This window comes from Hemicordylus capensis, chromosome 3, assembly GCF_027244095.1.
Source record: "Hemicordylus capensis ecotype Gifberg chromosome 3, rHemCap1.1.pri, whole genome shotgun sequence".
NCBI lineage: Eukaryota > Metazoa > Chordata > Lepidosauria > Squamata > Cordylidae > Hemicordylus > Hemicordylus capensis.
Window position 1 is genome coordinate 56,255,664 of NC_069659.1, and position 26,446 is coordinate 56,282,109.

Sequence of the window (26,446 nt, forward strand, 5' to 3'; positions counted from 1 at the left end):
AATGAAGAATGAGATGGGGAGGGGGTCAGGTGATTTGTTAAAAGGCTTGGGTGGGTGGAACTAATGAGCTGTTGAATCTTACCCCTACCTGAACTCTTACTCTTTTGAGTGGAACCTCACCCTCCTTCACTGGGGAGCCATGTGGGTTTCTGCTGGTTGCCCTCTTGCGGCTGGGTAGGTTTTGTGGCCCATTCTTTCCAATTCAGTACCTCATGTCTTCATTAATGTGGGGGCAATCACCAATTTTTAATGACTTCTGTCTTTTGCATATGTGTTAGATGGATGAAGTAAAATAATTTCCACTGTATGTGCTACATTTGGAGCCACATCCTTGATGAAACTGTAGGAGACAGCAAATAACTTTAAACTTTACTTAAAGGATTAGGGTGAGCTGTTATAGTAGAAAAGAAGGAACTACAATTTTTAATTAAATAAGGAAGAAAGATAATTTATGACAGGGAAATATATCACACTGTGATTCTCTACACCTGTTAGGAGTGTTCTCCTGATGGGCATGTAAAGACTATTTGGCCAGGGGTCAAGGGGGAAGTGACTGGGGAAGTAACAGCAAATAAACCTAGCAGGGTGCTGTTATGTAGGCAGAACAAGCTATGCCAGCCAACTGCAAGGTGTGTAACCACGTAAAAAATCTTAGAGATTAGTCCATTTTTCTACAGGAGAAATTTGGAAACCAGTGCTGCCCCCCTCCATCTTTCCAAACTCCCACTACATTGTTTCTGTGTGTGTCTGTGAGGCTATTCACACGATTGGAGAAAATTTTCTCCCATCATGAGAACCACCGGGCTCGGTTGCTCAGTTCTTAAGCGGGTCACCCGCTTAAATAGCCCTGCCCTTAAACCAGGTTTGCGGAGCGAGCGCTCCGCAAACCCATTTTTTCTAATCATGTGTTGCTGCGGCATGGCTCTGCGGCGCAGCGACTCATGAGTAGACCCCCGACTGAGAGGCTCAAATGCAGCCTCCCCGCTTGGGGGGTCTCTCCAGCATGCTCGCTCCAGCACGCTCCAGCATGCTTGCGCAGTGCATGCTGGAGCTTCCGGGGGCCACACAGCCCCCAAACTCCAAAGCTCCCGCCAGCTCCGTGACAGAGCCGGCAGTTGTGTGGGCGGCCACTGCGGCCACCTGGAGCAGACTGACTGCTTGTGTGTGGGGAAAGCTCACTCTCCCTGCTGTTGAGGCAGCTCCCACTGATTGTGGGAACCACCTCATGTTTGTAATCTCAAACCCAGAGGCACTCTGTCAATTCCACTAGTATGAAGGAACTGACCAAACTGCTGAAACAGGGCTGTTTGTTTCCTGCTTACCCCCAACTAAACTGCAGGCTACAAGAAAGGAATATTTACTCTCACCCAGACATTTCCCAACGTAGCAAAGTTCCAGTGAACATGTATGCTTTCACTTGATCATACCTGCATTCACCTTAAATCATTTATCACTGAAGATGGGGTGCTACAGTGTACGGTTGCATTTTAAGAAAGGAAGCAGCCAACTCAAGAGCAGGGTGTATGTGTTTGTTCTGTCCCTCCCCGAACTCCCTGTATGCTGTTAGTGAAGGAAGAGAGGCTCTGTCACTACTAAGGATTGCATCATCACTGTAGTGACGAGCTTCCAGTTGGAATGAGAGGCTCGTGGCTACAGTAAAGATGCTGTGCTAGTAGAGACAGAGCCTCTCTTCCTTCACTAATAGCGTGAAGGGAGTTTGGGAAAGGAGGGAACAGGCACACACACTCCATTCTGGTGGGGTGCCTCACTGTGGTGTAGTGGTTAGAGTGCCAGACTAGGACCGGGGAGACCCGAGTTCAAATCCCCATTCAGCCATGAAACTAACTGGGTGACTCTGGCCCAGTCGTTTCTCTCTCAGCCTAACCTACTTCACAGGGTTGTTGTGAAAGAGAAACAAAAGTATGTAGTACACCACTCTGGGCTTCTGGAGGAAGAGCGGGATATAAATGTAATAATAATAATAATAATAATAATAATAATAATGAAAAGTCAACAACAAACAGCAAGTGCCGCCTTTGTAAAGAAGCAGATGAAACCGTGGACCACCTGATCAGCTGTTGTAAAAAGATTGCACATACTGACTACAAACAAAGGCATGACAAGGTAGCAGGGATGATACACTGGAACATCTGCAAAAAATACAAGCTACCTGTAGCCAAACATTGGTGGAACCATAAAATTGAAAAAGTGGTAGAAAATGAAGATGCAAAAATATTATGGGACTTCTGACTACAAACAGACAAACATCTGCCACACAATACACCAGATAGAACTGTAGTAGAGAAGAAAGAAAAACAAGTTAAAATAATCAACATAGCAATACCAGGGGATAGCAGAATAGAAGAAATAGAACAAACCACCAAATACAAAGATCTACAAATTGAAATTGAAAGGCTGTGGCAGAAAAAGACCAAAATAATCCCAGTGGTAATTGGTGCCCTAGGTGCAATTCCAAAACAACTTGAAGAGCACCTCAACACCATAGGGGCCACCGAAATCACCATCAGCCAATTACAAAAAGCAGCTTTACTGGGAACAGCCTATATTCTGCGACGATATCTATAATAACCAACAGTGTTGATGATAAAATTCAGCCATCCCAGGTTCTTGGGAAGGACACGATGTCTGGATGAAACAAACCAGTCAATAGCACCTGTCTGACTGTAAACAAGAAATAATAATAATAATAATAATTTCTGACTAGATAATGCATAGTACCACACTTAGTAAGAAACATTAAAAAATTAAATTCATGCTTTTTCCATTAAAATTATCCAATCCACCACCCAAGCCCATCCTTCCTAAAAATTCATTTCAGGGGAGAAACAGTGAGGTCATTTATACAACTGAAAACTGGGCAGGACAAGTATCCTACCCAGGTTTGGGAGCTGTGGGTGCTCCTAATTTTTGGTCATGTGGGTGCAAACAACTAGGGAGGAGGAGGGAGCAGTGATTGTGTGCAAGCAAGATGGGGGGAAAGCTGGGCAGGACAGTGCTCTCCTATCCAGCTTTCATACCCAGCATTTGACCAAAGCAGGAGGAAATGCAGCTTTCCCTCCAACCTTGATTCCACACAAACCTGAGTAGGATGCTTGTCCTACCCAGTTTTTGGTTGTGTGAATGACCTCAATGGCTACATCTGTATGTAACGTGGAACCGGAGTTAAAGGGGCCAGAGGTTATCCTAATGTTGCATCTGAATTCATGCAACTCCACTCCCATGACATGAACGACCCAAAGTTTCCTCCCTGGAACTCAAATTCGAATTGTAGTTATATTTGTCGCCCCAGGCTGAGGTTCAACGCAGGCTTTGTTGTGTCCAAATTCGGAACCACAGGCTGCATCCCCTTCAACTGGAATTGAAAGAAGAAACTCCTCCCTCTCTCCAGCCATGATTGGCTGTGTGGGCTGTCCTTCATGCAAGAAGGAAGCTATCACAGCCAGTTCCCCCTCTTCTCTGCAATCTCAATGAATGCAAAGAGAATGCTCTCTGTTACCTCTGAATTCGGGCAGGAGAGTGGGGTGGGGAGTGGACACACGGATCCATTGGACCCACAGTTCTGCATTATATGTGAATGCAGCCACTATGTCTTTGCTGTTGCAGGTTTGGGAAATGCTGCTCAAACTAGAGCAGAGATATCATTTGTGCCCTATACCTGGAGTGGGGAAAATTTACCATCACTTCCTATTAGCTGATACAGCTAATGTTGAAGCACTTTACACAAAGGTAGACAATGAAGGGGCAAGAAAGAGTCTTATAGTCTCTTCCTATATGGTTATTGGAAGAGAATAGTGATGTGACAAATGTGGTTTTTCAATTAATGACATTAAAGCAATGATTACTGTATGCCTGCAATGTAACACCTTTAAGTTTGATGGAAAGTATTATGTGCAAAGACAGGGGCTAGCTCTGGGTAATAGACTAGCATCTTTACTGGCCATTTCATATATGAATACCATTGAGAGAAGGAGCATCAATTCTGATATAATTTTATATAAAAAGTACATAGATAACTTAATTATTATTACTTCTACTGAAAAGCAGGCAGATGAAATATTTGAGAACTTAAATATGGGAAAGGGTATAAGACTCACGGGGGGGGGGGGGGACCAAGTGAGGAGGGCTGCCTTACTTTCCTAGATATAGAAATTAAATTAAGAAATAATCTTAATTGGGGATGAAAAACCACAACTTCAAATATACCCTGATGGGATCTGAGCTGTTGGTGGCTGACCAGGAGAGGGATCTTGGGGTCGTGGTGGACAGCTCGCTGAAAGTGTTGATTCAATGTATGACAGCTGTGATAAAGGTCAATTCCATGCTAGGGATCAATAGGAAGGGGATTGAAAATACTGTAATGCCCTTATACAAAACTATGGTGCAGCCACACCTGGAGTACCGCACACAATTCTGGTCACCACATCTAAAAAAGGACATTGTAGAACTGGAAAAGGTGAAGAAGAGGACAACCAAGATGACCAAGGGCCTAGAGCACCTTCCTTATGACTCAAGGCTACAACACCTCGGCTTTTTAGTATAGAAAAAAGACAACTGCAGGGAGACATGATAAAGGTCTATAAAATCACACATGGTATAGAGAAAGTGAGTAGAGAGAAATTTCTTTTTCACACACATAATACTAGAACCACAGGTCATACCATAAAATTGGTTGCCAAAAAATTTAGGTCCAACAAACAGAAGTACTTTTTCACACAACACATAATCAACTTGTGGAATTCTCTGCCACAATATGTGGTGTTGGCTACTAGTTTGGATGACTAAGAGGGGTTTGGATAACTTCATGGAGGAGAGGTCTATCAACGACTACTAGTCCAAGGGCTATAGTCCACCTCCAGCTTCAAAGGCAGGATGCCTCTGAATATCAGTTGCAGGGGAGTAACAGCAAGAGAGAGGGCATGCCCTCAACTCCTGCCTGTGGCACCCAGCAGCATCTGGTGAGCCACTGTGTGAAACAGGATGCTGTACTAGATGGGCCTTGGGCCTGATCCAGCAGGGCTCTTCTTGTGTTCTTAATCATTTAGAGACCAAATGGTATAGAAAATCAGCCCAAAGGGACATTTTATCAAAGAATCAATCAGCACACCCCAAAATAGTGAAAATGCAAACTATGAAAAATGTGATAAAGAGGGCAAAGGATGTTTCCACAGCTGAACATCAAAAGGAATCTAGAGAGAAAGCTGAAAACCTAATTAGGAAGAATGGGTACGAATTGCCTGTTTTAAAGAGTTGGAAAAAAGCTAGATTAATTAAGGGTTTGCCGGTACTTAAAATACCATTTATTTCTGATGGATTAGCATGGAAATTCAAAGAATCTTGGAAAGACAGGGAATTAAGGCAAATGTGGTTTGCATAGCACCAATGACACTTAGACAATTGTTAGTTAACTCTAGATTGTATGCTAGGAGATGTGATGTACAAGATTGTGAAATTTGTTAGCAGGGGGAAGGAAACTGTGGAAAGAAAGGTGCAATATATAAAATTCAGTGATTAGGTTACACATAATTCTATACTGAGAAATCCAGCAGGTCACTGAAAGATATATATAAAGAACATCTAGCTGATAGGAGGCATTGTGCATAGAGAACAAAACCCTGGTCATTGCATATGAGGATTAAGCATGAAGGCCAAATAGTGCCCATTAAAACATTTATTTTAGAGATTTTAAATTCTAATGAAATCAACAACTGGGGAAGCAAGGTTTTCATCTGTGCTCATTTGTTTTACTTAAACTGAGGATGGTGTGTCACACTAAAACATCTTATGTTTAGATGTTTACCAACTTTTAGTTTTTCTTTGTGTGTGCAATAAAAAAGGCCTTTTTGTTTAGAGTTTGAAAATAATATGTGCATTGCATCACTGACTTTATTTGTTTGTTTGTTTGTTTTATTTTTTAATATTACCCTTCCAAAATGGCTCAGGGTGATTTACAATTAAAACCAATAACAATTAAAACAGAAATATAAATATCAACCCAAATTAACAACTAAAACATCTTAAAAAACAATTAAACTATCAGAACAATTAAAACCCTGAAAACCAGGTTAGCATAAAAAACAATTAAAACTAAAATAAGTCAACATATCGATTTATTTGATACAGTTAATTGTTTTGAAACTCAGGGCTTTCACGTGTACCTTTTAGCCTGTGGCAGCCACACTTTCCCTTTTAAATCAACTTATACAGACTTCCAGCCACACAGCCACAGGCTGAACTACTCATGTGTAAGATGGTACCAGGTGTCAAATTCATCACAGAGGAGCTTGTGGCAACTGGTCACAACCACCATGATAAAGTGATCAGTGCCAACCATTGTTGAGCTAGCACATGACAGTGGCATGGCTGGACATCGCTTTGGGTGGTTTGTGATCCATGCAGAGGTACACCTAGGTAATTTTGGAGCCTGGACCTAAAGGCCTTTGGAGGCCCCCCGTGCTGCAAGTTAAGCATTATTTTTTAACACATAGGTTCTTGAGGGCACAAACCACACCACCCAGGACAGACTAAAGAGGATTGGGGGGCCCCCAGGGGGTGTGGAGGCTCTGGACTTTGGCCCCAAAGTCCAGGGATAAGAGTGCCTTTGGATCCATGGCTGCTGCAGTATCAAAAGATCATGTTAATAATTCGCTTTGTAACGGTTTGTATTCAACAGAGCTGAAAGGCTCAGAGCACAACCTACTATAAAAAAGCTGGAAGGCTTAGAGTACAACCCACTATAGACATTTCTTGAGAAAAGAAGGTCCAAATTAGGCATAGAATTTTGTTGATGGTTTTATATAGACCACCAGCATTGTTATAGCCCCATATAACTGAATGACATTTTTAAAATAATAGTTAACACTAGAGAAAAAATATCAAAAAATATTGTTGCTATGATAATATGAGAAAGAACTCTGGACCTAAAACTGCACAATCCATGTTATGATAATATTGATTAACTGAATGACTTTTTTTTTTAAAAGCCCAACAGAAATGTTTAATGTGTTAGAAGGATTAGTTTATGGGGAGGAATTACAAAAACTAAAGTGTGTGCTTTTGCACAATTAACATTGTAGCTTGACAAAACAATGAATAAAAATAAGTTATATGACAGCTGTTCGGTTCAGTTCAGATAGATGAAAAATCCATACAATACCAAATAGGGAAATGAATTTGTTGTAGAGTTATGAAAGGGATTAAAAATTAGGCAGTGTGACTGAACAGATGGTTGGAAACACAGGAAACAGGCTACAGTTTATCAAGCACCTTTGCATATGTGTGCACGCAAGAGCTTACTCTCACATAGCCCAAACAATTTGTATGACTGAACCTATGAACCAGTTCGGATGTCATGCAGAACCTCAGTTAAAGCTATAAATTCAATGTCTCTGACCCTTGGGCACGCGTGCTGCCCATCTCATATGAGCCTCTACTTCCAATCTATGTTAATATAAACCAAGACTGGTAATAACGTTCATAACAAGAATCTTGGTTTATTCCAGCCTGCTTATTAAAAATGTGCCAAGATCTGTACCTTACTTCAAACCTTAGATTCAGAACTGGATATATTTGTAGGGTAGAATAAACTGAGTTTGGTTGGTTTGAATGTCAAAACCAATCTTGGTTATTTTAACCTAGATTGGAAGTGGGTACTCACCTGGAGTTGAGAGGGGAGAATGTGTGTGTTTGAAGCTCAGAGGTGTCATGTGGAGCCTGGCTTTAACTGAGGTTCTGCATGATGTCCAAACCAGCCCTGTGTAAGCTCAGAACCGTAGTATAGGAACATTAGTATAAGCTTCATTATACCAAGTCAGACCATTGACCCATCTAGCTCAGTATTGTCTATATAGACAGGCAGAGGCTTCTCCAAGGAGTCCTTTCAGCTCTATCTTGGAGATGCTAGAGAAGGAACATGGAACCTTCTGCATGAAAGCATAAGATGTTCTTCCCAGAGTGGCCCCATCCCCTAAAGGGAATATCTGACAGTACTCACACATGTCTCCCATCCAAATGTAAACTGGGATAGACCTTGCTTAGCAAAGGGGACAATTCATGCCTGCTGCATGATCTGAAGCTAGTTTGCAAACCACAGTTCACACTAACCATGGATTTATGTTACACTAGAATTCACAACACTTTGGCTGTATTTGCATGTAACACAGAACCATTGGCCCAGCGGACCCATGGTTCCTTTCTCCCTCCCCCTCCACTCTCCTGTCTGATTGTGGATGTCACAGACAGCAATTTCTCTGCAGTCAGCAAGACTGCAGAGAGGAGAGGGAACTGGCTGTGAGGCTTTCCTTCTGGCATGAAAGTCAGCCCGCACAGCCAATCACAGCCAGAATTGAGGGATGAGTTTCCTTGCTCAACTCTGGTTGAAGGGGACACAGCCTGTGGTTCTGAATTTGGATGACACACAGGCTGTGTCTAACCTTGGGTTACAGCGATGAAACTCACTATAACTAAAGGGCTGAAATTGGAGTTAGAAAAATGAAACCTTGGGTTGCATATATTTACATGTTGTAGTAAGGAAATCTCTGCCACCCCAAATTCCAGTTCCGTGTTATGTGCAAATGTAGCTATTGACAAACCAGAATTATGGTCATTGTTCCACATCAAGAGCAGTGCTCTCTCTAATTTTTTTTTCATCTGACTCCGGAATGAATTATGTTCTGAGTGGCACTATCAAGGCAGTGCATTCAGAGTGGGGCCTTCCTGATTCAATCTGAGCAGGACCTAAAATTAACTGAGCGGACATCAAAAAGTTGTGAGTGCGCGCACACGCGCATGCCATAGAGGGAAAACTGCTCAAGAGGTGGCTGCATTATCATCTCATCAATAGGTGAGAGTGTATTATGAACCTATAAAGCCTTAAAAATTTTGGGTCCTGGATATTTAAGAGAACGTCTTCTTCATCATGAACTCCACCACCCATTGAGATCATCAGGAGAGGTCCGTCTGCACTTGCCACCAGCTCACCTGGTGGCTACTCAGGGACGGGCCTTCTCCGCTGCTGACCCAAAGCTTTGGAACACACTCCCTGCTGAAATAAGAGCCTCCCCATCCCTGACAATTTTTTCAAAGTCTTTAAATTAATAGCTGCTCACCCAAGCTATTAATTAAATATAGTTTTAAAAGTTTTAACACTGTTTTAAAATATTGTTTTAAAATTTTAAATTGTTGTAATGTTTTAACTTGTCATTTATTTTGCTTTGTTGTAAAACACCCAGAAACTTAAGTTTTGGGCGGTATACAAATATGTTAAATAAATAAATAAATATGAAGCTGAGTACTGGGGGCAGGGGGGAAGCAGACAAGCAGCTCTAAACCATGAAGTGATCCTCACGATCGCTGCAGGAGGCTACTACCTTCTGCAGGGAGGAAGCCCGGAAGTGCTTACCTCCCCACAGACCATCACTGTCTCCTCTCTGGGCAGCCGGATTGGCCGCCCACATGGCTGTCGGCTCTGTCACGGAGCTGGCAGGGGCTGCGAGGACTGGGCAGAGTGCACCCCCGGAACTTCCAGGATGCCCCGCGCAAGCACGCGGGAGACCCCTGAGCCCGGGAGGCTGTGTGTGCTGTGGCAACACACTAGAAAAAAAACAAGCAAAAAAGGGGGAGGGGGGGTTTAAAGAGGATAGCTGCTGGGAGCTGCACGGCTCCTGTAGCAGCACACGATTGCCCCAAAGCAGGTTGGGCTCCCTTATCCCCTTTTGGGCAATTGTGAGAATAGCCTCCATGGCTTGCTTGAAATACATTTGGAGGTTGAAGCCATTGTATTGGTTGTTAACTATGGTTAACACAAACCATGATTTGGTGTGATGTCTTAATTCAGCTACAGTGTTATTGATTCTTTACACCACAGTTTACTAATGCTGCACTAGTGCAAACATCTTGCATTAGTGCACAAATGTTTAAGTAGCTAGTTCTGCTAAGTCAAGAACTTGCCTTCCAAACTCGTGTTGCATCATTTCAATGGGGTGTTCTTGTGTAACTTCTGGCACACCTGCTGAGCAATGTCTTCCTCAGTCCATGAGGCTGATCACACGAGCAGCCCTACGCAGGCTTGGGTAGCCCTACCTGGGTAGGGCTGCTTGTGTGAAGTGTTAAGATTGTGGTGCTGGTAGCCCAGAGATTTTACCTCAGCTTTTCTCTGGGTAGAAGTGTGGGAGCGCGCCCTTCCCACCGGTTTCCCAGTTGTGTGTCTGCTCAGGCTGCCTGCACAGAAACAGAGCCAAGTGCATAGCGTGCCCAGTTGAGGGCAAGTCCTTCAGTGCACCACACTCCTCACGTGGTGCATTTAGGGATTTCTGGAGGCTAGGCTGCATTTTCCTGGTCTCCAGATGGCCACACAGCTCCCCAGAAAGCTGCTTGTGTGGGCCAGAAGATGGCCAGATATCATCTAGGTAGAAGGTAGGTGCTATCCTCCCTCCTCCCCACCCACGGTCACCTCCAGGCATTGGCCATATTGGACAAAAAAGGGGGGCGCTGCAGGTTTAGCAGCATCTGGACGCCTCCAATGCCCTCCACCTAGGAATGTGCAAACCGGTTTGAATTTGAACCGGTTCAGTTAGATGGTTCGAATTTGAACCAAACCAGCCATCAGGTTTGAGCTGCGGATTCGAATTCAAACCAAAAGGGGGGGAGGGGTTCGAGCAAAACCAAAACCGAACCTCCCCCTCCTGGTTTAAACCCGGTTTGAATTCAAACCGAACTGGGCAAATCGGTTTTGTGCACATCCCTACCTCCACCCCACCCCGCAGGCAGCCTGTGATCGCCCAGGCACCTCCAATGTAGTGCCTCATAATGAGGAAAGTGTTAACTCTCCTTTGTTTTTTTAAAAAGAAAAAAATATATCAATTTACCTTTTGCCAGACCTGACCTCCCAGCAGGAGAAGGAGCCTAATTGGTCGACTGCATTCTTGAGTTGCTTCCGGGTCGCTCTGCATTTGAACGTGGGTGCACAGGAAGCCAGGAGAGAAGCTGAATTGGAAATGTCTGGCAGACTAGCTGAATTCCCTCAACTTCAAGGAAAGTTTTAGAAAAAACCCAACTCTTATTTGTGTTTTATTTGTATGTATTGTTGTTGTTGGAATGCGTTTCTTCCCTCCCATTTTGAAAACTTCTATGTGCTTGTGTGATTTGAAAGCCAGCCAGTTTGCTTGTGTGTTTTCTCCTTCCCCACTTCCCTTCCTGGTTTGGAATGCATGCTTTTGTGTATGAGAGAGAGATCCCCACCTTCTGAAGAGATCCCCACATACTTGTTGTTGAAGCCTCAGGTAGTGTGCATGTATGGGATTTACCATGTACTGGCTGGTGTGTTGGGTTTACTTTGAAGACTGTTTATAGTCTTATAGCTCTAATCTTGTGGTCTGTGTTTATTAAAATCCTCTTGACTTCTGACTGTAATGCATTGCCCCATTTGCAAAACAATTGTCCTGCATTTGAAGCACTGTAAGGTATATTTCATGGCTGAAAGTTTCCTGGAAACTTACTTGGGGGTGGGGCAGGGAGAAACCTTTCTGTTCTCCTGGTTTTGGTTGGCTTCCGGTATAATACTGCAATTTAATTTTCAATTTAACATTTACTGGGCAAAGGATTTCAGTGGATATGGTACATGTTTGAGAATATGTGGACTGGTAAGTGGTAGAAGGACAGGGAACAGAGGGTAGAAATAAATGGACAGTTTTCACAATGGAGGAAAGTAAGAAGTGGGTTACCCCAGGAATCTGTACTTGGACCAGGGCTCTTAATTTGAAGTTGACAGTAATATTGCAATGCCAAGAAAAGAAAAGCAATGTGCAATGTCTTTCCCAATGAAGAAACAATTTTGTTTACTCTCATCACAGCCCTGTGAGATAGGGATGTGCTGACCAGTCTGGCAGTCCAGAGGTTTGCTCTGGAGGTTTGGGGGTTTGGGATCGAACCGAACCCTCCCCCTGGTTCCGTCCAGACCAGAACCAAACCTCCGGACAGTTCGCAGACTTTTAAAAGACAAAAGTCTTTTGGTCTGGTGGTGATTTCAGTGGCCAGCGGTGGGTAGGGTAACCCTCGCCAACACACACACACACGGCAAACAAGAAGCCCCCCGAAGGGGCTAAAGGTACTTTTATATTCATTTTTTAAAAATTAAACAAAACCAAAAAATCAACTAACTGTCCGGACCCAGACCGGGGAGGGGGATTCAATGGGGCTGGACTGGATTTGGCTGGTCTGGTTTGAGTACAGTCTGGAGTCGAACCGAACTGGGCCAGCTGGTTCCATGCACACCCCCACTGTGAGAGGAGAGTGTTTGCTCCCTTCCCTACTTCATGTATGTAGAAATTTGCAAACACCTTCCCCACAAAAAGCACGTTGTCGTATTTATTCAAATAGAAGATGATTCTGAAGTTAAGACAACCACTTTGAAAAATAATGGCTAGGTATCAATGGATACTAGTCTGGTGGCTCTAGGCCACATCCAGCCTCAGAGGCAAGATACCTCTCAATACCAGTTTCAGGGGAGCAACAGCAGGAGAGAGGGCATGCATATACCTCTTGCCTGTGGGCTCCCACCCAGAGGTATCTGGTGGGCCAATGTGTGAAACAGGATGATGGACTAGAGAGGCCTGATCCTGCAGGGCATGTACTTATTAGTGAGTTTGGGTAGACTGAGGGGAAAAATTCTGCAACTTGCAAGTGAGTCCTGCTACACAGAATCTGATGTCTGGAAGTTACTAAATAAAAGTAAACCAAATAAAAGTTTCTAAATAAAAGTTACATTTTATTAAAATGTACTGCATGAAGTAAACAAGAACACATAAAATGTATGGTTTTTAACTATATTAAAACTGGGTGGGGAAAGGTTTTTAACTATATAAAAATTGACGAGCAGGGGGACCAGAGCAAATTGGCCAAGGGCGCCACAACCCCTTGAGCCGGGACTGCCCCCACCCTCCCGCCTGACTTGAAGGTCGCGTGAACGACCTCCATCTATGTTGCAGAGAATGGTGCCAAGCTATCCACTATCTTTTTGCACATGCTCAACACTTGTGCAAGAGGACCGAGAACACAAAAGGTTGAGCAGCCTTCAGAATCCACTCATCCCTATCCAGCCCCAGCACAGCATCCCTCCAGTGGCTGTTGCTGGTATCTGCCTTATATTTCTTTACGATTGTGAGCCCTTTGGGAACAGGGGACCATCTTATTTATGTATTTTTCTTTGTAAACCACTTTGTGAACTTTGGTTGAAGAGTGGTATATAAATATTCATAGTAGTAGTAGTAGTAGTAGTAGTAGTAGCAGCTATGTGACCTTCTTGCAAGTGTGCATCTTTGTTCTTCGCACTAATGCAGCGTTAGACTGGATGTTAGCCTCCTCTCTCCCCCACCTCCCCATGTTTCCATTCATTTGTGATGAATGGTGGGGCTGCTGGAGAAATCCTCACTGTGCAGTGCTCTTTTTGCAGTTTTAGCATTAACATATTATAGTCCAGATCTAGACTGTGCCTGGGCTAAACAAAGAAGCCTTTTCTCCCCTTTTGGCATACTGTTCAGCTAATAGTTACTGGGCTCTTACACACTGTTCTGTTAATAGTTTCACAGCTTCTAAACACAGCTGTCATATTTCTGAGCTGATTATCATTAATGGCAGCCTTTACTGCTATGCAGTTACAGCAGGGTCCATGAGACTGGACATAGAACATCCACTCTTTCCTTTTGCATATCAAGTTTCCACAGATGGCCTGATTCAGGACACACATCCCAGAGATTCCTAGTACAGGCGGCTAGTACCTTCTGAGATTGGGGTCTGTTAAAGTAATCTCTCCCTCTCTCTCTCTCTCTCATTCCCCTATTAACCAAAATCAGTCCCTCATTTCTGGTCCTTGTCCCTGATAAATCATTATTCCTATATTGTCCCTGCTTTTGCCTTTTGGAGACACTTTGCCAAAATGTTAGTGTGATTCACAAGAGTTCTCATTTTTCAGGGTTCAGCTGAAAGTTTCTGGGGGTTCAATACTTGCTTCTGCAGACAAGTGCTGAACCCAGGGAGAGAAAGGAGTGTAGTCATCACAATCTAGAGGAGAGGCTATTTCAGAATAAATGAATACAACATATGGTAGTTTTCAAATAGCCTTCAGCAGTAATAGTAGCTCTCAAAAGCCCTATTCACACATTCTGTCCAACACACCTAAAATCTGGTCACATGTACACATGTACAGTAATGCACACATTATGTTCAACACACTTGCAGTAGTACACATCCTATCTGTGTGCTGCCTTTAAGGGGGCCTGTATTTATTTATATATATATATATATATATATATATATATATATATATATATATATATATATATATAAAATCATATAATCATTCACCAAGAAAATGTACATATGACATGTATAGACACGTGTACACACATACAATATGATGTTGACAGAGCAATCCTTCATATGAAAGTAATGGTGTTAGAACATGTTAGAACAGCCCTGCTGGATCAGACCCAAGGCATATATAGCCCAGTGTCCTGTTTCCACACAGTAGCCCACCAGATGCCCCTGAAAAGCTCACAAGCAAGAGGTGAAGGCATGCCCTCTCTCCTGCTGTTGCTCCTCTGCAACTTGCATCTTGCCTCTGAAGCTGGAGGTGGCCTATAGCCACCAAACTATGTTCAACCACTTCCTTTCATACTGAAACAGTGGATGGTCGTGTAGTGAATGTTAGGTTGTTATGAATGGTACCTTAGCAACTCTGTTTTTAGGCAAATCAGTGGGTGATAGTCTAAGATGGCAATGGCTATTTCTGAATGTGGCAATAAAAACCTTAAAGTAACCAAAGAAGGAAAGCCATCAAGGGTTTTGTAAAATGGCACATATCCTTCACCCAATGGAATGATGTAAGTATGAGATTATCCATCCTTCTTTCCTTCCTCCTCACAGCCAGTTACGTGTTTTGGTAGTGAAAAACAACCAGCAGTTTCAGGCAAGATGCAAGAGAGACACTGACCCAGTTTTGGAGAAGTTGGAATGGAGAAGGTGGGTTGGGGGCTGAAGCAACTAGGAGTGCAGGACACTCTCTGGGAACCAGTGTAACCAGTTGCTGATTTGTGGGACTGTTCTGCTATTCCAAAGCCATCTAAAGCTCTCTTTTTTCCTGTTTGTAAATACAACAAAGACACTATAGTCCTCCAATGATCTCTCCTCCAAAGAATGCTGTATCCCATTGTGCTGCACTCTGGAACTTCTCACCATTCAGAGAAGTGGAGAGCAGACATGCAACAGTATGGATACACAATCGCCCACATCATATGACACTAAAGGTTTGTTTACACATTTCAGCCAGAGGGACAATCCCTTTTGGAAAATCCATCAAACCAACAGCTGGCAATAATGCATCATTTACTACTTATCAATGTACTATCTACAATATTGCATTTAAATAATTGATCAACAGATACAGACCTCCTGGTTGACAAGCAAGGATGGTTCCATAGGGGGGACAAGCATCCCCTCTGACAAGTAATTGTCCCCCACCTACCCCCAGCCACCATTTCTGTATCAGAAATCTAACATGTGGGGCAGAATTCACCCACCCCAGAATGCACTTTGCCCCTTCTGTGCCTCCTCAAGTTTTTTCCTGGTAACTCCGCTGTTGATGAGATACCATGTGGTTTTCTTACTAAAATATATTATTACCATTACGACAATGAAGTATTCATATGATTGCTCAAAACTGGACTAGGCTTCTGGAGACTCGGTGAATGGAGGATTTAATCCTAGACTTTGTCTCAGAGCAAGTCTATGTGGGAGAAAAAAAATTGCTGATTCCCTCCATGTTCGCTCAACAAAGACTGTCCCTCTGGTATTGATGCCACCATACCTACTTTTTAACAGGGTTTAATCCCTCTGTGGTGTGGGTGAAATTCCAGGAAAACACTTTTTTTTAACCAAATGTAAGAATACAAAAACTTCCAACCTGTAGCCTACGTGTGAGAAGAAAACCTCGTAGTGTGCAGCTGAGCAATCAAAATTGAGGCATTTTTGCACCAGAGTAAGACCCCTTTCCCGCCCCCACCATCCTGAGCTGAAAATCCACTCAAAGAGGCTGGTTAAAATTGTAAAGGATCAACAAGAAAAATAACTTTTATTCAAAATAGAACAGACTGTTTCAGTCTGAGGCTCTCCCGCTCTCGGTTTCAGTTACAGATAAAAAAGAAGAAGCAATATTTTCAAGAATAATTCAAAAAGAGCACTCCAGTTGATAGTTGGAGTGGTACACTTTAAAATCTATTTTAAAATTTGTTACCCAGTACCCAGTAACAAAGCTAATTCCAAAGGTACCCCCAGTTGTAAGCAAGCTTTAGAAGCACCTTTAAAGGTTACAGAGACTTTTGCAGTGCCCTGGATGGATAAAAAGGGCACAGGTACAACTTTCTTATGTTACAAAATAAAACACAACAGACCAGTTGTAAAGATCTGCAAATCACTAAAATAAATAAAGCTGATGCCAGCTACTTAACACACGGTTCCCTGGCTAAACCTTTCAGATGCCCAGAAGCTTCCTTCCTTCCCTAACCCCTTGAAACTCACCCCAGACTCCAGGAGAAAATGCAGGCTTCCTGCAATCCTGTCTCACAAGGATCTGCAGATGTCCTTCCATGAGAGAGGTCTTCAGGCTAGCTTTTGCCATGAGGCGCAAACTCCATTGTTCCCCACTTAGCCTTCCACCTAACCTCTCTCATCTCCTCCCTGTCTCCAACTGAACTAACAAAGACCCCCTTCACTTCCTGCCACGAGGCCCTCTATGTTCCCATCACCGTGCGCTAAGTGGCTGATCCCTAGAGGTCATTGCCTGATGGACAGGGGAGGGTTCACTTCTGGTTCACTCTTTAAGGGGAAAGGAAAAGCTGTTCCTGACTGATCACAACAGCTCCCTTAGCGTGGTTTTGAGCAATCATGAGAACTACCAGGCTCGCAGGCAAGCCCAGTGGTTCTCTGGCGGCTAGCCCATCTAACTACCCCTCACCCAGAGGGGTGGGAGGGAGTGGGGAGGGGAACCCCAGAAAGGCACCGCGTAATGCCTTCCTGGAGTTCAGGTGGCCAGGGGGCTGCACAGTTGCACTTCTCTTTCCCCGACCCCAGAACCTGTGGCCGGTCGCAGGAGCACCCAACTGGAGCAGCCGCTCATCTGGGTGGCTGATCCAGCTGCCCAGCAACAAGCAACTGCTTGTGTGTCGGGAGAGAGTGCTAAGCCTGTTCTCCCTGCACTGACCCTCCTGGCACTTCACACCAATTGTGTGAAGCGCCTCAATGTGTTGAACAAGGCAAATACTAGAAGTATACATTATTGCTCATCCACTCTACTCCTTCAAATATATCTGGATCACATCCTGTTACTGTTTGGTTACAACACGACCTTTCTCTTTTCTTAGTGACATATTAAAAATTTTGTTCTAGGCCTTAAAGGTTTTGTGATAATGCAGTTAAATCTTGGAATTCATTTCTTTGTTATTAATACATATATGTTTAGTCAAGGTTCTGTCTTTGCAGTTTCCAGGGTAACATCTGCAAGAACAACAAACCCCCTTGAAGAGCCACATTTAAGGAAATGTCTGTTAACGCCAAGCAATTGAAGCAAAGTGTTAAATTAATTATCTGTTACAATGAGGTCCCTTGCCCTATTCTGACTGGCTAATGGAGAGCATTTCTTAAACCCTTTAGGCACAGAACAAGTTCTGAAGTCTTGAAGAGAATTAGAATTCAAAATACTGTGCAAATCTTTTTCATTTGATCACTTTTCAGTTAAGATAATATATTGAGTGAAGTAGTAAACTAGTAAATAACCATCTCTTCATAGGAGATAATCAAGTACTTAATTATCAATCAAGGGCTGGTTCTATTGAGATTAAGTAGCCACGGCTGTCTTTGTAAATGACCATTGAGCTTTAATATTCTCTCTCCTAATCAATTTGTTAGAAGATGGTGAAGTCATTCCCACTATGGCTACTGAATATAGACCAGCTGGTCAGAAAGGAGGTCTGTGTCATCATCCTGTCATTTGTTTATTTCTTCTTCCCCTCAAGAGGCAACACCATTGGCAGGCAAATGCTTTCCACCATCTGGAGCAAGCTAGGTGACACATATTCAGGCTATTTATGTGCAGAATAAAGATTTAGGTTTGGATGGAGGCTGCACTGGACTAAAGGTTTAGGCTATAATAAGCACCCACACACAATAACAATAATGACAATAATCTCCAAATCAAAACAACCCCACCACCACCCAATGATTCATTCTCCTCCTATTGTCATGTAATATACACTCTGCTGTCATAAGAATAAATGTAGTGCCTCTAAATGAAATTTCTTCCATACATATTATTTTGGCTTGAATTGTCTTCTTGCAAACAAGTGATCTAATGCCCTGGTCCCGTACTCAGAGTCTGCCCCTTGTGCTTCAAATCACTGGATTAGACAATTATACTCCTTTGCTTGCACAGCACCAGTGCTTTGGACCGCTGGCACTGCATGGTCAGCAAGATGGGCCCCAAGACACGCAGAGAAGTGGAACAGAGGAAAGGTCTGCTAAACTTTGTGTGTTGCATCCTAAAGGGATGAAACACACCCTTTAGGATGCTAAATGATGGAGGGTAGTGGGAGAGATATGTTGGAAGTGTGGCATTTTAAAGAGATTTCAGCAAGGTTTAAATTGCAAAAAATGGCAGAGGAAGCAATGTGTTTAAGAGCAGTTGTGTGGGTTATCTTTTATATATAGCAATGCTATGCCATCAAAAAAGGTGCCATGTACCCCGCTTTAGCTTGAAAAAAACTAAAAGCATGCAAAGTTTGAAGCATGTGCCTGTGGAACACAGGCCTGGCACACTCAATATTAGAGTAACTATAGAGTTCGCCAGGAATATGGGTACACCTGATACATAATCACAGGTTGTCTAAAACCTGGGGGAGGAAGTATCATCCCTCCCACCCATTCAAAAGAACATTCTATATTTTGCCCAATAGTACTTTCTTTAACTTGGGTGACAGACAAAGCAAGGAACAAAGACAGATACAAGATTCTGCATCAGCTATAGCAGTGAAAACTACTCATTGTGTGAAGTAACTAAGCTCAATTTCTAGGTGATGGTTTACCATAAGCTGATATTTGGAAAAGGTTGGAGCTATTCAGATTTTTGTATCATTTGGGTTGAATTACTCCAGTGTTCCAGAATTTGCCACAGAATTATTGTGAAAAGTGCAATCAAAACATATTTCTCCAGAGATATGTCCCAATCTGAAAAAAAACTTTTCATTTAATAACTTTTCCCTTTCATAAGACATGTATGTAGGGTGCATCCATAAAAAATGAAGACGAAAAACATTTCAGAGGTGTTCCAGCTGTTCTATTTGTTAGTTAGATATAATGTTAGGAGGTCCAGAAGTGGGCCACCAGACAACTTGCTCTGTTTCTAAGGAGGTGCATAATCTAGGCTTGCATGCCCGCAAGAGGGTCCAGGAATAAGACAGTGGCTGCAGCTAGACATCTCATAGGGAGAATAGTAAAGAAAGCAGCCTAGCAGCTGCTCCCTATCCTATAGAGGACCAAACTGGGCATCCTGACACCCCAAAAGAATCTTCCCCTATGGAAACTATAGCTTTTCTGACATCCCAGCCATGGCTTCCCTTTCCCCTAATCACATCTCTGACCTCCTGACCAGTTTACTGACCTCCTGACCTCTTCAGCACAGTAGTGTTCCTCAGATAATCCTAAATGCCAAGGTCAACATCTTACATCCTTCTCAGGAGATCAGACCACCCCGACACCCATTGTGCCCTTCCAGCCACTAGGGATGTGCAAGCTGGCTCTCAACTGAGCTCGAGGCTCGCTCTCAAACAGAATGGGGGGGTGATCAAAGGGTGAGTTGAGCGAAGCCCCCACCTTGCTAGCCAGCTCGATGGTATACTTGTAAAGGGGGATTTATTTGTTTGTTTGTTTGTTTGTTTGTTTACATATTTTTATACCGCCCAGAACTTATGTCTCTGGGTGGTTTACAACAGATAAAAGCAACATTAAAACATTAGTTAAAAACAAAAAGCAAGAAATTTAAAACACAACAATTTAATTTTTTTTAAACAATACTCTAAAACAACATTAAAAACAATCAAAACAGTATCAGTTAAAGGATTTGAAGGATCTGAAGGATTCCCCTTTACAAGTAAAGAGCTATATTTGGGGCAGGGGGGAATGGTCTCCACCTGTTCTTTTAACTTTAAAACTGAGGACACCCTCCCAAATCACAGCCTGTTGGGTCTCTCTGCACAAGCACATGCAGAGAGGAGAGCTGGCCTGTGGTAGCAAGCATGACTTGTCCCCATAGCTAAGCAGGGTCCACCCTGGTTGCATATGAATGAGAGACTAGAAGTGTGAGCAGGGGCGTAACTATAATAGGGCAAGGGGAGACAGTTGTCTAGGGGCCCACTGCCTTGCCCCCCCCAGAGGAAATTCACATGACTGACTCCCCCAGCTACACACCCGCCCAGGCTTCCTTCAGTTGTATTCATCCTCCCAAATTGATGTGGGTGTTAAGACCTGGAGCTACCAGAACAGCATGTCTTTCTCTAGTACCATGAAATGACTTCATGAGCTGATCTTCAGTGACCGCGGGGGGGCGGGGCTGGGCATTTTAAAAATCTTGTCTCTGGGCCCACTCCAACCTTGCTACGCACCTGAGTGTGAGCACTGCAAGATATTCCCCTCAGGGGAAGAAGCCACTTTGGGAAGAGCAGAAGGTTCCAAGTTCCCTCCCTGGCTTCTGCAAGATAGGGTTGACAGAGATTCCTACCTGCAGCCTTGGAGAAGCAAGCCACTGCCAGTCTGTGAAGACAATACTGAGCTCAATAGACCAATGGTCTGACTCAGTATATGACAGCTTCCTATGTCCCTAAACCCTAAATAGGCTACAGCCAGCCCAGGCTGTCATCTTGGAGGCCGGTGTGAGGGTGGAAGAAGCCCTCACTTCTGCCTCTGCATATCTGACTGCAACTGGTAAAGCTGTAGCTGTTGACTTTCTGATTCCCGTAAAGCAATTAATTTATTTTTTTTTAAAGGTCATAAAATGGTCCCAAGTAGTATAACTATAATTGAGTGGATGGGTTCAAAGAACCCAGGTCCCTGAGCAATTGAGGGGCCCCCAGTTCCACCCCATCCTGTTTCTTCATTATCTCCCTTACTCCAAGGGGCCACTGGTGAATGGGGTGAACATGGCCCCCCTCTCCCCTAACTACGCCCTTGATGGTCACAGTCCTAATTTTAACACTACGTGTGTGTGTTTGTGTGTGTGTGTGTGTGTGTGTGTGTGCACGCGCCAGCACACCATTAACTTCTAATGAAGCTGATTTTTGCCTACGAAATGTCCTGCCACTTGAAATATGTTACTTGGCTGCTTTTGCTGTAGTAGACATATGTGGCTGGTTTTCTAAAATGTATTTCTCTCAGCTTTTTAAAATCTGAAACTTAAAAACTTGGGGGGGGGACTTTGTTAGACATAATAAGCTCTTAAATTTTTATTATACACTAGTCTACAGTGCTGTAGTCTTCATAATCCTGGTTTTCTTACAATGGAACATTACATTCTGGAGCAGGCTGCACCTTTTCATTTGTAGCAGCCATTTCATTTTTCTTGGCATTGGCAGACAGTCCCTGGATACTATCCCCAAGGGCTTATCAAGACACATCTCTGTGATTAAAAATTTGCATAGTTCATTGGGTTTTAAGGTTTTTGTGTATTTTTTCCACAGCAAAAAAATTTGCAAATAAATCCCGAGCTGGTGATAATGACAATTGCATTCAGGGGCTATTGTAAGAAGGTGTTGTTACACAAAGCCCCCAATGCTTCAAAGTTAAAAAATTAAGTTAAATTAAAGTTAGAATTAAGACATGGTTATAGCACTTGTGTTCTTATATCAATCATCTATGTGTGAGCCCCAATCCCTTCACTGAAGGCTCTTTATCACTTGTTGCATGCTGTATTCATTTCATCTGCAATAGCCTGTGTTCTGTGGGTTTAAAATCTATGAGGGTATTGGTACTTTTTGATAAAGGATATATTAGGAAAATATGGTTCTCCTACAATATATGATCAACTGTTAAAAACATATCTCAATAGCTCCATTGTTTGAAATCATCATCATCATCATCTGACATAATGGGCCCATAATCCATTGATGGGAGCAGAGCTGCATCAAGGCAGGGAGCCTTCAGGGTGTTGCCCTCAGAGGTGTAACTATAGGGGGGGCAGGGGGGGGCACGTGCCCCGGGCGCCATCTTTTCTGGTCACGTGGGGGGGCGCCGCCATGACCAATTTTTTAAATTTTTTTTAAAATTTTTTGTTAATACAAATGTTTCCTGCTCAGTGAAGCAGCGCTGCAGCAGTCAAGGGAGCGCGTCGGTGCCCCCTTCCCCACGAGCGGTCCCTTCCACGCCGCCTGCGCCCCCCCATTGCTTTGCTGGCGCCTGGCAGCCAGTCAGTGGCCTGGCTTGGCGGCAGCGGCGGGGGCTTGTGAGGAAAAACCTAAGTATAATGTAGTATGTTGGGGGGGCGGTGGGGGGGCACGGTGGGGGGGCGCCATTTCAGTGCTTGCCCTGGGCGCCGTTTTCCCTAGTTACGCCTCTGGTTGCCCTGCAGGCTTCATTGACAGGGTAGCATGCAGGGAGGGAGACTGGGAAGTGATTTTTACTTCTTTCCCCCCCCCTTGCTGTTTGCTGCCATAAATATGTCCATGAGGGCTGTAGAACCCTCACAGACATATTTCTGGCATGAACAATGCTTTTGTGGGGAGGGGAGAGAACTGAAAATCACTTCTCAGTGTCCCACCATGCATGCTGCCTTGCCCATGAACCTTGCAGGGCAGCGACCCTGAAGCCTCCCTGCCTTGACCTCCTGACCGACACTAGGCGTCATCCTGCCGACTGACACTATGCATCATCCTGCCAGCGACACTATGCATCATGTCAGCCATTGTTGTTGTTGTTGTTGTTGTTGGTGGTGGTAGTAGTAGTAGTAGTAGCAGCAGCAGCAGCATTAAAAATATTTATATACCAGTTTTCAACAAAGTTCTCAAAGCAGTTTACATAGTAATAGACATTAGAAGATGGTTCCCTGTCACAAAAGGACTCAGGATCTTAAAACTAATCATTCAAACAAACCACAAAGGAGATAACAGCAACAGCTACTGGTGGGAAGCAATACTGGGCTGTATAGGGACAGCTTCTGACCCCCTGTTAAATAGAGGGGCCTCTTTGTCCAGTTAGCAGGGATAATGTCAGATTGTGCATTGGATTGGGAATTAGTGTTCATGTGCATGTTACCGATATGTCTGTAAGAGGCAAAAGGTATCCACCCACCCAGTCAGTGATTAAACTTCTAGAGATTGTGAGGCCATACTGAGCCCCAGAAAATGGCAATGCTAGCGACTCACACTAACCAAAAATAACAAGGCATCTGGGAAAAAAGTGGGGGAAAAGTTCAATCCTGGGCATCTCCAGGTAGGGCTGGGAAAGATTCCTGCATAAAAACTTGGAGAGCCTCTGCCAGTCAGCGTAGACAAGACTGAGCAAGATGGACCAGTGGTCTGACTCAGTATAAAGCAGTGTTTTATGTTCCTAGTCCTACATTCTTGCATGGCTCTGCACATAAATCTGTTTGAAAAATCTTATGTAATGATCAGTGTTCCCTGTGCATGTATGCACATGTGCGCACGCTCACAAGTTTTTTTGATGTCCACTCAGTTAATTTTAGATCCTGCGCAGGTTGAATCAGGAAGGTTCCTGTCTGAATGCATGTACACACACACCACCTTGATACTGCCGCCCAAAACAAAACTCATTCCACACACAGATTAAAAAAAATTAGAACACTGGTAATGATGTATTGCAAGGTACTTAAAGACTATGTAGCTGGTGGAAAAGCAGGGAACCTGTGTTGCAGATTTTCAGCCGGCTGCCAGAGCCACATGTTATTTTTGACAGTTCCCCAAACAGTTGGTAGAGGTTGCTGTTGACTAATATTATTGTTGACTAATATTAGTTGTTGACTTATTCCATGTTGCATTTGAAGAACTGCTGCCAGTCAGTGTGGACAATACTGAGCTAGATGGACCAAGGGTCTGAAACAACTTCCTGTTTTCCTATGTATATCAGAGATAGGGATCAGGAAATGCAAATAGCAGTTTCCTGCACTGAACAGGGAGTTGGTCTAGAAACTCTCAAAGGTCCCTTACAGCTCCACGGTTCTGCGAATCTGTTGTTCTGTGAAATAGGCAACGTTCTTGGTAAACAAGAACAATTGATTTGTACGTTCACAGCTTTCAGGGTAAATTCTGCATCATCCCCAGTATTGAATGCAGTTACTCTAAAGCAGGCTTGTGTACATCAATGGAATGTCCCATCAGTGGAATGTCCATCAGTGGTTTGGGTATTGTGGTCTAATTGACCTTCATTCCGAGACTTATCAGTGCGACATTAGTCCGATTGGTATGATCTATACAAGTTCGTCCAATTTACTAGCTGATATGGGAATGCCTGAAGTGATATCTGTGAATTTGCTGGAATTTCGGTTTTAAAAAATATATATGAACAATAGTTTGAAATTGCCTGCTGTGGTGACATTAAGGAGAGCTGAACCTGGCCAGCACCTGGGAGGGAGGCTGCCTTGGAACTTCCAGGCATATTTTTCTGTGCTCTTTGGAGAAATAGTAAGCTACAATACTTAGTTTAAAAAATATACTGTTCTGCAGTAATTGTGGTATCTGTCAATACCAGTAATATTTTACCATTGTTTTCTAGCTAAGAGATTACTTCTAATTCACTCACTTTGGAGGAAACTAAATAGCATTGTGAATAATGCATATGAAACTTTAAGATATACTACCTTTGTATGATACAGAAGCTATTTCATTTCATAGAGAATTTCATTCATCTTTAACAAGATTTGGATTTCTGCATGTTCACACTCTTAGGCGTGTGGTTCTAAAGAGACCTGAGCATGCTTAAATTTACATGTGGTTAGAAAACACAGGTCGACGTAGTGGGACTACAATTATGGGTAGTGATAGGATTCCTTTGCTTCTAATATTTAAGATAATGTATTGCTCATAAAAGTTGCTGAATTGATATTTCTTGAGAGCAAAGTGGTCTGTTTCCCCACAGAACAGGCTCAACAGAGGCCACCATGACAAAAGCCTTGTGCCAGATTTTACATCAGTTTATACTAACATGGAAAAAGCCTTTATACATGTATATACTAGACTTGGAGAAAAAAAAATTGCCAATGCATTATTATAATTGAAGAGAATATTTTGGAAAATTATTCTATCTATCTATCTATCTATCTATCTATCTATCTATCTATCTATCTATCTATCTATCATATTTCCATGCTGCCTGGCATGTGCATCCCTAGGCACTGTACGTAAGTTAAAATACAACAAATATAAAACAAGATAAAATGATTAAATCAATTTTATAATATAAAACCAATTAAAATTAATTAAAAACCTGAGAAAACCGGTGACTCTTAAGGGTCTTTTTTAAAACAGCCAGAGTTGGAGAAACAAGGCAGTCTCAACCCCATAGACCGCCTGAAAGCTAGTTTGAAATGGTTCTAGATAATTTGTTTCCTCCAAGTCCGTCTGGAGCTGAGAGGCCACCACCCTCTCAGTCACCTTGCCCAACCATGGAAGAATGGAGACAGGTCTATAATTGGTTAACTCTGAGGGACCCAGTGCAGGTTTTTTCAAGAAAGTTCTAATAATAGGCAAGGAGGCATCCTGGCTTCCCTCAGAGAAGCATTTATAATATGTACCAGACCCCCTCTGATAATATGATTACCAGATGAAATAAGCCAAGTTGGGCAAGGATCAAGAGAACAGGTGGTAGGATGTACAGTCTGAAGCAGCTTGTCTACATCCTCAGAAGTCACAAACTTGAAAGTAATCCCATCTCATCCCATAAGAGGAGTTGCTGAACACCTCCCTAGTAGACTCTACAATAAATATGGAATCTCGTTTAGCCCATATATGAGAGACTTTATCTGCAAAAAAAGTCATTAAGAACTTAATAGCATCAAAATGCTATTAAATGTTAGGGATCTCACCACTCAGCTCACCTAAGTGAACGACAGTCACTTAAAAATATTTTTACTGATCTGGTGATATGAAAGCTCTGTCCATGGTTCTTGAACTATGATGGTTACTACAGTACTCGTTTCACACATTCATATCATCACTTGCGTGAACAAGGCATGCCTGAACTCACCCTTAGATATATGAAAAAGCTCAGCATCTCTTCGTTCTGTTCATTCATACAAAGCTTTAAGAAAGGATTTCAGTAAGATCAGAGAAAACGTTTGCACTTCTTTTAATTCTACTTTCACAGTCTGTGAGACATCCCTTCT